The following is a 12,981-nucleotide window of genomic DNA, read 5'->3' as shown; positions in this document are numbered from 1 at the left end:
AGATTTGGATTCACTGGTGCCTAGAAGATTATTCAACAGAATCTCAGAATCCCCAACCACAGCCATTAGAGGAAAAGATGAGTAGAAAAGGTAAGATCACATGCTACACCACAAAGTGCAACACAATACCAGTAAAACCTAAAAACCTTACAAAAGCAAGATCTGAACAACCAAATATGGATGAACCACAAGAAAATGATCTAAAAAATAACCTCAAGAGAATGTTTGAAATTCTTAAAGATGAAATGACAAATTCCCTTAAAGAAATAGAGAAAAAAATGGAAGATAACAGCAAATCACCTAAAGAAAACAAACAAAAAAAAAAAAGAACTCAAACATATAGAAACTATTCAGGACTTTAAAACTAAGATAGAAACAATAAAGAAAACACAAGCCAAAAGAATTATAGAAACATAAATAATGAGAACAAGATCAGAAACCACAAATGCAAGCATGAACAGCAAAATACAAGAAATGGAAGAGAGAATCTCAAACGCTGAAGATACAATAGAGGAAATAGACTCATCAGTTAAAGAAAACAATAAATCTAACAAAAGCTTAACCCAAAATATCCATGAAATATGGGACACCATAAAAAGGCCCAATCTTAGAATAATAGGTATAGAAGAAGGAGAAGTTCAACTCAAAGGCATAGAAAATTTATTTAACAAAATCATAGAAGAAAACTTTTCCTACCTAAAGAAAAATATGCCTATGAAGATACAAGAAGCTTACATAACACCAAATAGACTGGATCAAAAAATAAAGTTCTCTTGCCACATAATAATCAAAACACTAAACATACAAAGTAAAGAAAGAATATTAAGAGCTGCAAAGGAAAAAGGCCAGTAACATATAAAGGTAGACCTATCAGAATTACACCCAACTTCTCACTGGAGACAACGAAAGCCAGAAGGTCATGGTCAAGCATTATGCAGACATTAAGAGACCGAGGATGCCAGCCCAGACTACCATACCCAGCAAAACTGTTGATCACCATAGAAGGACAAAACAAGATATTACATGACAAATCTAGATTTCACCAATACCTAGCCACAAACCCAGCCCTATACAAAAATACTAGAAGAAAATCTCCAATCCAAGGAAGAACAAAGAACAAAGAAAAACACAGACAATTGATGATCTCATTACAACAAATCCCCAAGAAGAAACAAATGCACAAATTAACATCACCAACGAGAACTAAATTAACAGGAGATAACAACCACTGGTCATTAATATTCCTTAATGTAAATGGAATCAACTCATCTATAAAAAGGCACAGGCTAACAGAGTGGATACAAAAACAGAATCCATTCTTCTTCTGCATACAAGAAACACATCACAACCTCAAAGACAGACATTGTCTCAGAGTAAAGGGTTGGGAAAAAATATACCAACAAATGGACCTAAGAAACTAGTGGGTGTAGCTAATTCTAATATGTAACAAAATAGACTTCAAGCTAAAATCAGTCAAAAGAGACAAAGAAAGTCATTTCATATTAGTCACAGGAAAAATCCATCAAGAGGAAATTTCAATACTGAACATCTATGCCCCAAATACAAGGGCACCCTCATATATCAAAGAAACACTTCTAAAGCTTAAATCATATATTAAACCCTACACACTAATAGTGGGAGACTTCAACACTCCCCTCTCATCACTGGACAGGTCAATAAGACAAAAAAATGGACAGAGAAATAAGAGAACTAACAGATGTCATGAATCAAATGGACTTAACAGACATCTATAGAATATTCTATCCAAACAGAAAAGAATATACCTTCTTCTCAGCACCTCATGGAACCTTCTCAAAAATTGACCACATACTCGGTAACAAAACAAACCTCAACAAATACAAAAAAATTGGAATAACCCAATGTACCTTATCAGATCACCATGGTCTAAAACTAGAAGTCAACAGCAATACTAATTCCAGAAAACCCACAAACACATAGAAATTAAACAATGCTCACCTGAATCATCAATGGGTAAAGGAAGAAATAAAGGGGGAAATAAAAGACTTCCTAAAATTCAATGAAAATGACCATACAACATACCCAAATTTATGGGACACAATGAAAGCAGTGTTAAGAGGCAAGTTCATAGCACTAAAGGCCTACATAAAGAAGCTGGAAAAATCCCACACTAGTGAATTAACAGAACATTTGATAACTTTAGAACAAAAAGAAGCAAACTCACCTAAGAGAACTAGACAGCAGGAAATAATCAAATTGAGAGCTAAAATCAACAAAATAAAAACAAAGGAAATAATACAAAGAATCAATGAAACAAAGACTTGGCTCTTTGAGAAAATAAACAAAATAGGCAAAACTTTATCCGAACTAACCAAAAGGCAGAGAGAGAATATCTAAACTAACAAAATCAGAAATAAAAAGGAGGACATAACAACAGACACGAAGGAAATACAGAGGATCATCAGGTCATATTTTGAAAACCTGTACTCCACAAAATTGGAAAACTTAAAGAAATGGACAACTTTCTGGATAAGTCCCACATACCAAAATTAAATCAAGACCAGATAAGCAAATTAAACAGACCTATAACTGCTTAAGAAATATAAACAGTCATCAAAAGTCTCCCATCCAAAAAAAAAAAAGCCCAGGACCAGATGGTTTCAGCTCAGAATTCTACACTACAAGACTTCAAAGAACTAATTCCAATACTCCTCAAATTATTCCACACAATAGAAACAGAGGGAACATTGCCAAACACTTTTTTTATTTGGCTAAAATTACCCTGATACCCAAACCACAGAAAGACATTACTGAGAAAGAAAGAGAATTACAGACCAATCTCACTCATGAACATTGATGTAAAAATACTAAATAAAATACTAGCATGGGGGCTGGAGGGATGGCTCAGTGGTTAAGGGCATTGCCTGCTCTTCCAAAGGTCCTGAGTTCAATTCCCGGCAACCACATCTGGAATGAGGTCTGGTGCCCTCTTCTGGCCTGCAGACATGCACACAGACAGAATATTGTATACATAATAAGTAAATAAATATTTTTTAAAAAAAATAAATAAAATACTAGCAAATCGAATCCAAGAACACATCAGAACCATCATCCACCATGACCAAGTCAGCTTCATCCCACACCACAGACGCAGGAATGATTCAACATATAAAAATCTGTCAACGTAATCCACCACATAAACAAGTTGAAAAATAAAAACCACATGATCATCTCATTAGATGACGAAAAAGCATTTGACAAAATACAGCATCCCTTCATGATACAGGTCTTGGAGAGACCAGAGATACAAGGAACATACCTAAACATAATTAAGGCAATATACAGAAAGCCAACAGCCAACATCAAACTAAATGGAGAAAAATTCTCAGTGATTCCACTGAAATCAGGAACAAAACAAGGTTGTCCAATATCTCCATAACTATTCAATATAGTTCTTGAGATCCTAGCTAGAGCAATAACACACCAAAGGGAGATCAAGGGGATAAATATCGGAAAAAAAGAAGTCAAACCTTCACTGTTTGCTGATGATATGATAGTTTACATAAGTGATCCCAAAAATTCTACCAAGGAACTTCTACAACTCATAAACACTCTCATCAATGTATCAGGATACAAGATTAACTCAAATCAGTAGCCCTCCTGTATACAGATGATAAAAGGACTGGGGAAGAAATCAGAGAATCAACACCCTTTACAATAGCCACAAATAGCATAAAATATCTCAGAGTAACTCTAAACAAACAAGTGGAAGACTTGTTTGACAAGGACTTTAAATCTTTGAAGAAAGAAATTGAAGAAGACATCAGAAAGTGGAAAGATCTCCCATGCTCTTGAGTAGGCAGAATTAACATAGTAAAAATGGCAATCTTACCAATAGCAATCTACAGATTCAACGCATTGCCTATCAAAACCCCAGCAAAATTCTTCACAGACCTTGAAAGAACAGTACTCAACTTCATATGCAAAAGCAAAAAACCCAGGATAGCCAAAACAATCCTGTACAATAAAAGAACTTCTGGAGGCATCACAATCACTGACTTTAAACTCTACTACAGAGCTACAGTACTGAAAACAGCCTGGCATAAGAACAGACAGGAGGACCAATGGAACTGAATAGAAGACCTGGATATCAATCCACACATCTTCAAACACCTGATTTTTGACAAAAAAGCAAAAAATATCAAATGGAAAAAAGAAAGCATATTTAACAAGCGGTGCTGGCATAAATGGATATCAACATGTAGAAGAATGAAAATAGAGCCATATCTATCACCATGCACAAAACTCAAGTCCAAGTGGATCAAAGACCTCAACATAAAGCCAGCCACACTGAACCTCATAGAAGAGAAAGTGGGAAGTACACTTGAAAACATTGGCATAGGGAACCACTTCCTAAGTATAACCCTAGCAGCACAGACACTGAGAGAAACAATTAATAAATGGGACCTCCTGAAACTGAAAAGCTTCTGTAAAGCAAAGGACATGGTCAACAAGACAAAATGACAGCCTACAGAATGAGTAAAGATCTTCACTAATCCCACATCAGACAGAGGTCTGATCTCCAAAATTTACAAAGAACTCAAGAAATTGGACACCAAAAAAATCACATAATCCAATTAAAAAAAAATGGAGTACAGACCTAAACAGAGAACTCTCAACAGAGGAATCTAAAATGTCTGAAAGACACTTAAGGAAATGTTCAACATCCTTAGTTATCAGAGAAATGCAAATCAAAACAACTCTGAGATTTTATCTTACACCTGTAAGAATGGCCAAGATCAAAAACACTGATGACAACTTATGCTGGAGAGGTTGTGGGGAAAAGGGAACACTTCTGCATTGCTGGTGGGAATGCAAACTGGTACAACCCCTTTGGATGTCAGTGCGGCAATATCTCAGAAAATTAGGAAACAACCTTCCTCAAGACCCAGTAATACCATTTTTAGGTATATATCCAAAGGATGCTCAATCATACCACAAGTACATGTGCTCAACTATGTTCATAGCATCTTTGTTTGTCATAGCCAGAACCTGGAAACAACCTAAATGCCCCTTGACTGAAGAATGGATAAGGAAAATGTGGTACATTTACACGATGGAGTACTACACAGCAGACAAAAATAATGACAGCTTGAATTTTGCAGGAAAATGGATAGAGCTAGAAAACATTATTTTGAGTGAGGCAACCCAGACACAGAAAGACAACTATCACATGTACTCACTCATAGGTGATTTTCATTTTTTATTTTTTTTTGGTTTTTCGAGACAGGGTTTCTCTGTGGCTTTGGAGCCTGTCCGTCCTGGAACTAGCTCTGTAGACCAGGCTGGTCTCGAACTCACGGAGATCTGCCTGCCTCTGCCTCCCGAGTGCTGGGATTAAAGGTGTGCGCCATCACCGCCCGGCTCATAGGTGATTTTTAAACATAAAGCAAAGAAAGCCAGCCTAAAAACCACAATCCTAGAGAACTTAGACAACATTACAGACACTAAGAGAGACATATATAGATCTAATCTACATGAGAAGTAGAAAAAGGCAAGATCTTCTGAGTAAAATGGGATCATGGGGACCTTGGGGGAGGTTGATGGGGAGGGGCGAGGCAGGGTGGAGCACAGAAAAATGTAGAGCTCAATAAATATCAATAAAATGTATATTAAAAAGAGCACAGGTTGCTCTTCCAGAAGACCTGGGTTCAATTCCCAGCACCTCCCCCACAAAAAGAAGGAAGGAGGAGAACAAAATAACAGTAAGAATGTCTGTAAAAGTCACAAGGAAATATACTATTAACTATTTACCCCAAAATACCCATAATACATGTAAGTCGGTGTTTAAATATACATTTATAGCTGATATTAAAATTTCCCATCTGCTTTAACAATGCTCCCTCTAAAAACCAAGGGCCATCTAACAAAAATCCCAATATCAGCCATGAGAAGCCTTCTTTTGAATTGTTGGTCAGGGTGTCCAAGAGAGTCCCCAAACATTAGAGGCTATTGCTATTTCCCTTGGTTGCCCCCCACACACACACACCAGGGGTAAATGGTAAGGTCTTCATGTGGAAGACACCATGTACTTCAGACACAAGGCCCAGAGGTCCCGGATCTGAAACTGACCTGAAAGCTTCCTCCCTGAAGATTAGCTTTCATGCTACTGGAAGTTACTATGCAAGCTTCCAAAGGAGGGAAACAACCAACATTTTTACCCAGCTATAAGACCTGTTAAGTCAATATAAAGACCAGAATGGCAGGATAATCCTAAGGGTGCAATAGTGGCACACATACCTTGTCAGTAACCAACAGCTCCCTAATTGAATTTAAGACCTATTCAACAAGGGGGAAATCATGCCTAATACTGGAAACTTAGCCAACTACTTAGGCGTAGTGAAGTCATGGATTTGGAACGTACAAACACTACTTTACTAAACCAGCACAATTCCTAACTCTATTCTAAATATTTGTCCTTATACCCACAGGGAAATGGAGTATTCACCCCTCACCAAGGAAATTTCTCTTTGCAATAGATGGAAACCTTACAGAAAATCACAGTCAATCAAAATGCAGGGCCGTGGAGCCCTGTCCCAACTGATAACTCTACAAAACAACTCTTGCACCTAAGGCTAGGAGAACATTACAGAACAGGGGGCAGAAAGAGTGTAAGGGCCAGAGGATCAGTGAGTTTGCTGGGAGATTCTTTTGCCTAGGAATGTCAGAACTACACCCGTAAGGTCTCGCCAACATAATTGCCTAAATATGAGCTGGAAAAGAATAACAATAGACATCCTAAAATGGACAGAGACGAGTTCCAGAGGCATCAACCCTACACAAAGAATTATGGTCAAGAAAAGAATGCTGAGAGTGGGAGCAATAATCTTCTCCAGGGAAGAGCACATCAGTTGGTTATCCACTAACAAACAGTCCTGAAAACATATACAACTAACAGACTACGCAAACTGGATTTATTTGGGAATATATACCTTTTGAACACACACACATATATAACAACAATTAATGAGGAAAGAAGCCATGGAATTTAAAGACAGCAAGGAGGGATATATAGGAGGGTTTGGAGGGAGGAAACAGAAGGGGGAAATAATACAATCTCAAAATTTTGTTTTGTTTTGGTTTGGGTTTTTTTTTTTTTTTCGAGACAGGGTTTCTCTGTGGCTTTGGAGCCTGTCCTGGCCCGGCTCAAAAAATTTAAAAAAAAAATTATTTTTAAAAAACGAGGTGTGAGCCTGGCGATGGTGGCACACGCCTTTAATCCCAGCACTCGGGAGGCAGAGGCAGGCGGATTTCTGTGAGTTCGAGACCAGCCTGGTCTACAGAGCTAGTGCCAGGACAGGCTCCAAAGCCACAGAGAAACCCTGTCTCGAAAAACCAAAAAAAAAAAAAAAAAAAAAAAAACCAAAAAAAACAACGAGGTGTGGTTGTTGAAATAAGAGCGGCGGGGCTGCGTCCCCAACACCCCGGCCGCTTGGCTAGCTTATGCCCGAAATAACAACACACAAACTGTATTCATTTAAAGAACTGCTTGACCCATGAACTCTAGCCCTTACAGGCTAATTCTCGCACCTGGTCTAGCCCATTTCTAATGATGTTTGTAAGCACCCCAAGGTGCGCTTACCGGAAAGATTCTAGCCTAAGTCCATCGTGGGTTGCAGCTGCCTGGGAGAGCTGAGCATGGCGTCTCTGCTCCAGCAGAGCTGTCGGGTCTCTCTGGGAGCAGAGCATTTCAACATGTGGTGATCTTTTTTGAATTTTATTTATTTCTTCTTCCCCTTCTCTTCCCACCCTCCCACGTCATGTCTCCCTGATCTACTCCTCTGTTTCCCTTCCGAAAAGAGCAGGCCTCCCAGGTCTATCAAGTTACATGCCATAACAAGTTACAATAGGGTTAGGCACGAACCCTCATATCATGCCTAGATGAGGCAACACAGTAGAAGGTAAAGAGTCCCAAGAGCAGGCAACAGAGTCACAGACACCCCCACTCCCACTGTTAGGAGTCCCTCAAGAACACCAAGCTACACAACTATAACATACATGGAGAGGACCTAGCTCAGACCCTCAGACCTAGTTCATGCTTTCACATTGCCGCTTCAGTCTCTGAGCCCCTGTGGATTCTGGGTAATTGATTCTATGGGCTGTGTTCTTGATCCCTGTGGCTTCTACAAAGAGATGTCCCCTGTAAGTCTCAGGCATTTTGAGTACTTGATCCTCAGGTGATTGGGGAGGGGCGACATTAGGAAGTATGGCCTTGCTGGAGGAAGTGTGTCACTGTGGGCAGGTTTTTAGGTTTCAAAAGACTTGTGCTATTCCCAGTGTGTTCTCTGCTTCCTGCTTGAGGTATAAGATGTGAGCTTTCAACTCTTCCAGCTGCCATGCCTTTGCTCTGCCATCATAGACTCTCTGTAACTGTTACCCAGTTAAATGTGGGGTTCTTTTTTTTTTTTTTTTTTGATTTTTGAGACAGGGTTTCTCTGTAGTTTTGGAGTCTGTCCTGGAACTAGCTCTTGTAGTCCAGGCTGGCCTCGAACTCACAGAGATCCACCTGCCTCTGCCTCCCGAGTGCTGGGATTAAAGGCGTGCGCCACCACCACCCAGCTCCAGTTAAATGCTTTATAAGTTGCCTTGGTCATGGTGTTTTATCACAGCAATAGGAAAGTAACAGACATATAGGCTTTCAATGTATAGCCTTGGCTAACCTAGAACACAGATTCGCCTCTCTCTGCCTCCCAAGTGCTAGGATTAAAACCATGAGTCACCCATGCCCGACTCCTTAAAATGTTTAAAAACTGCATTTATTTATTTATGTGTGTGGAAATCAGAGGTTAGCATGTTGATCAGGAATATTAAACTCATGTATCAGGCTTGGTCACAAAGGGCCTGTACTCGCGGAACCATGTCACTAGTAGAGGTCATTCTTTAGCATGCATGAGGTCCCAAATTGCATCCCTAGCACTGAAAAACTAAAAGTCACTTCGTTTTTTAAAAGAAGAAGCCCTGCTTTAGAGTTTCAATGGAGTGACTGAGCTGATCTTTCGCGTCCTTTGGAGCCTTTTCTCACAGAGAAATGGATGAACCAAGTTCAGTGGAAAAACTGAGAAATGAGAGGAATATCTGGAAAACTATGCTCGGTCAAAGGAAAACCAAAAGAGTTAGTGATCCTTACCATTATGTGGTCTTCATTTTATTTTATTTTGTGTGTGTCTGTGTGTGTGTGTGTGTGTGTGTGTGTGTATGTGTGTGTTTGAGAAAGGTCTCCCTACATAGCACTTTGGCTGCCCTGGAGTACCCCATGTAGTTCAGGCTGGCCTCAAATTTGTAGTGATCATCTTCCTTCAGCCTCTTGAGTGTGAGAGCTGCAAGTGTGTGATGCCATAAACTGCTACATATTATTTTAAAGATATCTGGTATCAGTGGCTAAATAATGTAGTAGTCACTTGAGATCAGGAAAACCTACCTGAGCCGTGTTATTTTGAATACGTATTAAAGAGGAAGCAAGTCTGAGACTCACTGCCGTGTGTAATTATGCCCTTTGAAAGCACGATTCATCCACGGATCTCAAAGCGCATTACCAATCTTAATTATTTTTCATAACACTTCCATGAAACCATTATTCCCTACAGACCAATGAGAAAATGGAGACAGAAAGGTTACGAGGAACCTTCATCATCATGAATCACTCCCCTCGCTCAGTGGCTGCTATTCCAATTTGTCATCTGAATTAATAAACCATTTCAAAATGAAGGAGTGTTTCGAACTGTGCTTTAAATGAATTTGGGCCTCTTTTTCGTTTGTTGGTAGTGGCTGGAAGCAAGGGAGGGTTACTTCTTCCTGAGATGAAATTTATGGAAATGCATTTTAAATACTGAAGACACATGCCAGCACGCATACACAAGTCTATACTGCATGTATGGGGTTTGTTGCTTTCCATCACTAGCCTTAGATAGGAAACAAAACAAAATAACACACACACACAATAGTAAGTTCTAAGGTTTGGAATGTTCTCAGATTCCTTAGCTTTTTGCTGGCATTATTTTGATCAAATTTCCTGCAGTTATGGGCCCACAGAGTCATTTGCCTTGTTCTCCTGTTGTGACAGTCTACACCAAGGTTTCTTCCTCTCTTCCCACTCATGACCTACGAAATTTTTACATAACCTTGAGAATATAGGAATATTTAAGAGGCACAAAAATCAAATTTTCAATGATAATAAATCATAAAGAAATGTATTAAACAATAATTCTTTGATATATATATAGAACAAAATTTGCATACCAAAATGGTTGTGTTTATATTTTTACACAAAAAGAAAATACCTTGCTGAATATTGAATGGTGCAGGACATAATGTATATTCAACTTTTTCAGCGTTGATTAGTGTTTTGATTTTATATCTTTCATTGCTGATAATGCCACTTCAAATGAATTCAAAGTACCAGAAGTATGTTTAAGGTCATTTGGAAATTGTTAGAAATGTTTTCCTAATGTCATGCCCTCACACACCGAATGACATTTAAAAATATTTGTTCTTTTTATTTTTAGAATTATGTGCCTGTGTGTGGTTTGTACATGATTGTTCAGGTGTCCTTGGAGGCCAGAGGCATCGGATCCCTCCTGGAACTAGCATTACAGGCAACTACAAAATACCTGATGTGAGTACCGGGGACTGAACTCGGGTTCTTTGCTAGAGCAGTAGACACTGTTAAAGCCAGGTCTCCAGCCCCCTGAACAATTTTTTTTTTATGTATATCAAGTCAGCAACTCTAATATCAATTTTCAAAATTAGTTTTTCTAGAAAGATTTATTAATCCTTTTTTTTTAAACAAGTGTTTTGCCCGCATGCTTGTCTGTGCACCCCAGGCGTGCCGTGTGCTGGAGGCCATCAGAAGACGGCCTTGGATCCACTAAAGTTGGAGTTAAAATGTCTGTGAGCTGCCATCTAGGCACTGGCAGAATCAAACTCAAGTCTTCTGGAAGCGCTAACCAATGAGTCATCACTTCAATTCCCCCAAATGAAACATTCCAATGCAACACAACACGACGAGCTACTGATATGATACTCGATAAGGAGGGATGGTAGGAAAGCAGCTTTTGTTTAATAAAATTATGCCGTTACATTTCTAAAAGAGCAGAAAACTTTCTATGTACGGTAAGAACACTGATTCATAGCCCAATACTTTCAAATCTGAGTCAGGGTGTTTCGTGCAATGCTTATTGACTTGAACAGTGCAAAACTGTTCAAAAATATTGTATGCTCAGAAGCACGGCTGCAATGGAGTCATGTTATGCAACGCAGGTGAACACCACCCACTTGGGGTCATTGCACATTCATTTTGAAATAATTTGTTGTTGTTTTTGAACATTCAGAAGCGCTTTGCTGTTGCTAAATTTTCCATGACTCACACATTTACTTATATGATCCCATATGGGCTTGTTACCCACAGTATAAGAAGCTAAGGTTACCAGGCGGTGGTGGCATGTGCCTTTAATCCCAGCACTCGAGAGGCAGAAGCAGGTGGATCTCTGTGAGTTAGAGTTTGGTCTACAAGGTGAGGTCTAGGACAGGCTCCAAAGTTACAAAGAGACCATATGTCTCGAAAAAGAAAGAAAGAAAGAAAGAAAGAAAGAAAGAAAGAAAGAAAGAAAGAAAGAAAGAAAGAAAGAAACTTTGACTCTTCTTCTTCCCTCCCTCCCTTCCTTCTTTCTCTTTTTGCACAGCACTGAGAATGAAGCCCAGGACCTTGTGTATTCTAAGCACATGGTTACCCCAGCCCTCTAAGACTTCTTTTTTCTAGCCTACTTTCCAGAATTTCCAGCAAGCATATAATACAGAGTTTGATTTAATAAGACTAAAAGACTAACAGTAGTTTCATTAAAGATCAGTAGACAAAGTAGCTTAACTAAAAAAAAAAAGTTGGTTTTTTTTTTGGTTCAGGCATGGGGGTTGATGTCTCTAATCCCAGCATAGCAGCATAGGATGTATAGACAATTGAACTTCTGTGAGGTTGAGGCCTACCTGCTCTACATACTGAGTTACAGGCCAACCAAGGTGGCATAATGAGCTTGGGGGTGGGGGTGGGACGGGGGTAAGGGGAAATGGGGATAGGGAGAGCTTTGGGGAATGGGACAGTTGGGATGGAGGAGGAGTGAATATGGGAGCAGGGAAGTATATATCTTAATTAAGGGAGCCATTTAAGGGTTGGCAAGAGCCTGGACTCTAGAGGGGTTCCCAGGTGTCCAAGGAGATGTCCCCAGCTTGTTCCTTGAGCAGCTGAGGAGAGGGCGCCTGAACTGGCCCTATCCTGTAGCCACACTGATGAATATCTTGCATATCACCTTAGAACTTTCATCTGGTGATAGATGGAGATAGAGACAGAGACCCACATTGGAGCACTGACTGAGCTCCCAAGGTCCAAATGAGGAGCAGAAGGACAGAGAGGGCCGCGAGGGGTGCGCCCACCCATTGTGACGGTGGGGCCGATCTAATGGGAACTCACCAAGGCCAGCTGGACTGGAACTGATGGAGCACGTGATCAAACCGGACTCTCTGGACGTGGCTGACAAGGAGGGCTGATTGAGAAGCCAAGGACAATGGCACTGGGTTTTGATCCTACTGCATGTACTGGCTTTGTGGGAGCCTAGCCAGTTTGGATGTTCACCTTCCTAGACCAGGATGGAGCGGGGAGGACTTTGGACTTTACACAGGACAGGGAACCCTGACTGCTCTTTGGACTGGAAAGGAAAGGGGAGGGGAATCGGGGGAGGAGGAGGGAAATGGGGGGAGGGGAGAGGGGAGGAGGGAAATGGGGGAAGGGGAGGAGGTGAAAACTTGTAATAATAATAATAATAATAATAATCCATGTTTAAAAAAGAGAGATTTATTTTTATTTATGTGTACATGTATCTGTGACTCTCTCTCTCCTCCTCCCCGTGTGTGTGTGTGTGTGTGTGTGTGTGTGTGTGTGTATGTGCGCGCGCGCGC

The 12,981-nt window shown here is 40.0% G+C and overlaps 1 protein-coding gene across 3 annotated transcripts in view; it reads right to left on the bottom strand.

Annotated features, from left to right (window-relative positions):
• Positions 1-12,638, bottom strand: part of Stag2 (STAG2 cohesin complex component) — a 182,391-nt gene extending 169,753 nt beyond the window's left edge. For all 3 annotated transcript variants that reach the window (XM_050118854.1, XM_050118856.1, XM_050118859.1), the window contains exon 1: positions 12,497-12,638. The gene's annotated coding sequence lies outside the window, so the exon portion shown is untranslated. The remainder of the gene's footprint in view (positions 1-12,496) is intronic.
• Positions 12,639-12,981: the final 343 nt, after the last annotated feature.

The sequence above is a fragment of the Alexandromys fortis genome, unplaced genomic scaffold (assembly GCF_014885135.2).
Source record: "Alexandromys fortis isolate MF-2015 unplaced genomic scaffold, M_Fortis_MF-2015_v1.1 scaffold_114, whole genome shotgun sequence".
Classification (NCBI taxonomy): domain Eukaryota; kingdom Metazoa; phylum Chordata; class Mammalia; order Rodentia; family Cricetidae; genus Alexandromys; species Alexandromys fortis.
The sequence above is the reverse complement of the archived record's forward strand: the minus strand, read 5'-3'. Positions and strand labels throughout refer to the sequence as shown.